Raw genomic sequence first — 6025 nt, 5'->3', positions numbered from 1 at the left:
TGGGGCTTGGACACAGATTCTGCCTATGGGATTTAGGCAGTAGTGATGGAGAACTTTCTACTTCCCAGCCCCGACTTTCCCCCACCCGCATCCACCCCGGCTTCAGCTCTCAGGTACCTGGGCACCAAACTTCCAAGCCTCTGGATTCCTCTGGAGCTTTTTCTGCCCTCCACCCTAAGGCTCTACATCCCGCGTACTGCATAGACAAGGTTCATAGGATCTGTGGGCCCCGTCCTAGAGACACCTGATTGCTGCATCTCCAGCGACATTTCCTGGGTTGTCTCCCACTCCACCCCATTACCTCTCATCAAGACGACTGAAAAGCCATCTTAACTAGTTTTCTCCTTACCACTTCCTTTCCTCTAATTGGTTTTAATCACAAATTCCACGTTAATTTCCCACAGCATGGCTTGGCTCATTGTGTCCTTCCAATCAAAACCTTCTAACCAATTTCATTAGCGTTTGTTGAGTGCCTGTTTCCCGATAAGTATTTTGCAAATATCATCTCTACTCCTCACACCACTGAACATTACATATTTTATAGCCTTTTTACAAAGGAGGAAACTGATGATACTCAGAATAAAAGTGAGTGACTGATATAAGTGACTTTCCTAGGATCAAAAACCAATATGCGGCTTAGCCAGGATTTGAATGCTGAAGGTGGTGTCCATGTCCATATCCGTACCCATACTTTATGGAGCTCCTGGGTGGCTCCTTCTGTTGAGCGTGCACTCAATTTCAGCTCAGGTCCTGATCTCATTGCTGGTGAGATTGAGCCCTGCAGGAAGGCTCCCAGCTCAGCGCGGAGTCCTCTTGAAGATTCTCTCCCTCTGCTCCTCCCCAACTTGTACCTGTGCTCTTTCTCTCTCTAATAAATAAGTAAATCTTAAAAATAGTATCCATAACACTTTTATCACTCCCTGTCACCTGACCTCTTAGAGATCTACAGATGTCCTACGTGTGGCATGACTTGCCACATACCCTCTTTTTGTTCCTGTGCCTGTGCCACAAAGACATCTCCCCTAGGACGTCCCCCTCTGTGGCAAGCCTTGGTATTTGACTTCTCTGAAAGTTGTGTCTCCGGAAACTCTAACCCTTCCGTCTGAACTCACCTACTATTTTGTTTATTCAAATGTTTCTGCTTGCATGAGGATTTTATATGCATGTTTCACTGGAGAATGTTTAGCCTAATTGATAGCTTCCTTTGTGCAGCCTTCCAATCTTAACCAACCCTGAGGGACTTCTGCTGTGCCTGCTTCTTGACAGAGGCAAACTTGAACCTGAGCCAGATAGTTGGAATCAATAATGGTGATACTGATGACTTCAGTTTTGTGGTAACAGATATTAACTTTATTAACTATGAATAAAAAAGATTTACTTTTAACTAATGTTTGTTGATTGCTATAAAATAAATGGCTATCTAATGATTTTATATCTTCTTGGCTCTCAGATGACGATTATGCATCACTGTTATTTTACGTGCCACCAAGAAAATAAATGCTACCTAGTAAGCTATGACATCTAATTGATTTGAAGTCATCCAGAAACATTAAAATGTGAAATAGCCTGCAGCTTACGATTCATAAGAGATTGCATGTTACTTTGTAAAAGTTCCTGAGTCTTTCTTCCTCACAGCTATGTCCCCTTTATTACAAAATAATCTATTAAAGGGCAAAGATCTATTTTTCTTTAGCTTTACCCCTGCCCGAGGGTTACTCAATAACTGTACAATGATTAACAAAACTATTCTTTTTTAAAAAGACTTTACTTATTTATTTTAGAGAGTGAGCATGGAAGCAGGGAGGGGTGAGAGGGAGAGGGAAGAGAATCTCAAGCAGACTTGCACTGAGCTCAGAACCTGACATGGGGCTCCATCTCAAGACTTTGAGATCATGACGGACGGGTGCTGAAACTCAGAGTAGGACGCTCAACCAACTGAGCCACCAGTTGCCCCAAAACTATTCTCAATATTAGATAAAATCATCTATTTTAGTTACTAAAGTAGTTACAGTGAGGGGTGCCTGGGTGGCTCAGTCTTTAAGCTTCTGCCCTCAGGTCAGGTCATGATCCCTGGGTCCTGGGATTGAGCCCCACATCGGGCTCTCTGCTCAATGGGGAGCCTGCTTCTCCCTGTCCCACTCTCTCTGCTTGTGTTTCCTCTCTCTCTGTCTCTTGCTGTCAAATAAATAAATAAAGTCTTTTTTAAAAAATGAAGTAGTTACAGTGAAGTGGGGCCTATTACTCAACATGGTCAAGTAGCAGAAGCATTTGGGAATCAGAAGACATAGCGACAGATGATCTGGATTCCAGTTTGACTCTGTCCTACTAGTGTGATTAGTGTCTTCTCTGCAAATTCCTGAACTTTTGCAGGCCTCAGTTCTTACATCTGCAATGTTGGGGCAGTAGTTGCCCCCTCAGAGTGCTGTTGGCAGGATCGAAATTGCTCAGGCACTTAAAACTACTATGTGTACTGTTAAGGTTGGGACTCGCCCATCCCCCAGGTCAAGTTGTTTCTATTACCAAGAATGAACCCAGCTACTTCAAGAACATCTATGGATGCATCATTTTAAAGCACAGATTATTAGGAGTTTTCCTTTATCTGGGACTTCGATATGTTGCAAGATACTCCCCTTTGCAATTTATTACATATGAAGTTGAATAATGTTGTCTCTGTGTGTACTGCAGACAAAAGATATTGTATGTATTATTTGTGCAGTGGTTTTGAGGGCAAAAATATTATGACAAAGTAGAATTTGGTAGGAAAGGGATAATGATAACTTACACTCCTCGAGGGCTGGATACGACCAGTAAGCATCATGAGTGCTCTGTTTGGTTCATCTCATTTAATCTTGATTGTAACCCTGGGAGGAAGGTGCTAGTACTTCTCCACTGGTGTAGATTAGGAATTGGGGCACAGACAGGCTAGGTAATCTACCTAAGGGAAGGCAGCTAGTAACAATGAGAGTAGAGGTCAAACAGGTACTGAAGGGCCAGAGCCATGGTGTTCTTAAAGTTTCTCTAAGGGTGCCTAGGTGGCTCAGTCATTAAGAGTCTGCCTTCAGCTCAGGTCATGATCCCAGAGTCCTGGGATAGAGTCCTACATTGGGCTCTCTGCTCTGCAGGAAGCCTGCTTCTCCCTCTCCCACTCCCCTTGCTTGTGTTCCCTCTCTCATTGTCTCTTTCTCTGTTAAATAAATAAATAAATAAATAAATAAATAAGATCTTAAAAAAAAAAAAAGCTTCTCTAAGCATCAAGGGCAGTCAAGCAGGAAATTTGACCCCCAACTTCCAAATCATCAAGTGCTGAAGAGGGCAGGGAAGAAGGCACTGGGGGACTTAACCCTTAATCAAGGCAATGGCTGCAGCTGCTTGTTGTTTCCCTGGAAATGAAACCCAGGAAGACAGATGAGTTCAAGAGATTGGGGGTGGATGTGGAGGCTGAGATCTACTGCAGAAGAACCCACTCAAAATATGGAGCTTGATGGGAGGCACACTCAGAAACAGAGTTTACTGAGGCCGAGAGTGAAGTAATGTGAGTAGTAATATTTACATGTAAGACAGGACAAAGCAGAGCTCTGCTGACCAAAGTTGTATGCATGTTAAAGCGCCTACTCACCATTTACAAGGAGAAGAAAGCAAGACCAAGAGCTTTGGGAAGAGAGACTGGGGAAGGAGCGTGGTAAGGAGAGAGAATTCAGTTCTTCAGGAAAGAGGAAGATTTGGAGGAAAGCCACTTGAAATGGTATGTTGTTTGGGTTTTTTCCTGATACATATGATAATTGCCTCTTCTGTCTTTGCAGGAAATGCTCATTAAGCCAACCTACTTTCCCAGGTCAGTGGGTCACATGGGAAGTCAAAAGTTGAGCCTGGCCTTAATTAAAAAGAGATGAGGTTCAGTGACTTTGAATGGCATTTGATTGCCCTTGAGTTTTATTTTTATTCTTCCTCTGAATTGAAGCCCAAAAGCATGCTCTACACTGAAGCTGTGCAATATACAAACTTTCCCCCTAAACTGGACAGTATAATGGAAACTCGTTCCATTGTTGCACATTATTGCAATCAGGCACAATATTCCTTTTGCTTTTGCCCCCCCCCCCCACCCCTTTCAGCATGGGCTTTAATTTATTGTTTTAAGAATTTCTTCCACATTAAAAAATTAGTAAAAAATTTTACTTAAATGTCCATGATTGCTATGCTAACGATACCACTAATAATATCAGTGCAATCAGTCAAGACAACTCTGAGCATCTTTGTTACCTTTACTATATGGCAATTACAACTTTGTTTCCTCTGAGAGAAAGCCTCTCTGAAAAGGAGGTAAACAAGGCTTTGAGCCTTAAAAGCTGAGCTTGAGAATTAGGCTTAGCACTCTGGTGTCTTGGGGAGAGATGTAGGTTGGAGAGATAGATACGAAAGTCATCAGCGTCTTGCACTGCTCATGGGCACCTTGGAAGTGATGAAATGGCCCAGGTAGCACAGGTAGAATAAGAAAAGAGAGCCTAGACAGGACACTGAGGAATGCCAACAATCAAGGGGACAAGAGTCGGGGGACAACTGCACTAAGGAGAGTGAGAACAAGTCGTGACATAAAGAGGGGAAATCCATGGAGCCACTGAGCCAAGAAGCCAAGAGAAGTGTATGTCTCAAGAAGGAGTAATGGATAGTGTCAGATGCTGCTAAGAAGTGAACCAAGTATAAAAGGGACTGGGAAGCATCCGTTGGGTGTAGCAACAAGAATGCCTCTGATCTTGGTGCCTAGGTGGCGCAGTCGGTTAAGTCTTGGACTTGTGATTTCAGTTCAGGTCATGATCTCAGAGTCACAGGCTTCACACTCAGTGAGGAGTCTGCCTGTCCCTCCCCCCCTTCTCTTCCCCTGCTTGCTCTCTCTCTCTCAAATAGATCAATCAATCAATCAGTCTTGGGGGGAAAAAAAAGAATGCCTCTGATCTTGGCAGGAAGAGTTAAGATGTAGGCTGAGAGTTGCAGAAATCAGACTGAGTGATCCAAGGAGGGTGTGAGTGGTAAAGAAGTGGACGCCGCAGTTTGGTTATTAAAGAGAGGAAGGAAATACACAGCAGCTGAATGAGGAGAGAAGGTCTGGATCCATTTTTTTTTTTTTTATACATGGGAGGGTCTGAAGCAAGTCTTAATTTTGAAAAGAAGGAGCTAGCAAGAAGGAAGATGTTAAAGATGATTCAGGACTGAGGTGGTTGACTGCCTATTTTTGAGAAGTTAAAAACAGATGTGAATCAGGCCATTCTGGGGAGGCTGGACGTATCCTCCATCATACACACAGGGAAGGAGGAAAAGATGAGTGGAGGTATCTATTGCATATGTCGGGTTGCAGGCAGGAAGTTGTGGGACCTCATGTCAGGAAGCGTTTCTTTTCTCTGTGAGTAGGTTAGAAGGATGATGATGGCACAGGTACGGGACAGAGCAGGCACTGTTCTTTCCCTGTAGGCAAGGCTTCGGCAAGTCAAACAACAGTTGGTAATAGGGCATCAGAACACAGTTGTATCACTACTAAGAAGGCTAGCATGTATGGAGCCGGTAATGGGGATCTATCCCACTGAGATTTTTACCCAAGATGGCCAAATAATCAGTGCTCCTGCCTCACATTAGCGGAGAGTGTCATCTGGAGTGACTGAGATGCTTCTGAGGGCAAGCCCAAGAGCCGAGGCTCGGAGAGGAGGGAGTTCCCTCCTCGTTACTTTCGTCCCCCATCTGCGCGTAGATTGCGTCCCCAGTCAGCCTTTCTCATGCAGGACAACCGACCAGGTGTTTGTGCACATGTTCCAACCTCAAGGTGTGGGGGGATGCCTCTTTGGATAGTTTTTCCTCTGCCTCCTCTTAGAACACAGCATAAAATCAGTATCACATGGATTTATTCACCAGGGAATTGTGTCCTTGCAGTATCGCTTCCAGATTACAAAACAAAAGGTCATTTCCTCTGATTTTCAACACTTCTTAAGGTCCAGTTTGTATAGTCTTATATTCATTTGGCACATGCTTATTTAATGCCTAT

This window comes from Mustela lutreola, chromosome 8 (assembly GCF_030435805.1).
Source record: "Mustela lutreola isolate mMusLut2 chromosome 8, mMusLut2.pri, whole genome shotgun sequence".
NCBI classification, from domain to species: domain Eukaryota; kingdom Metazoa; phylum Chordata; class Mammalia; order Carnivora; family Mustelidae; genus Mustela; species Mustela lutreola.
This window is presented reverse-complemented; position numbering follows the sequence as displayed.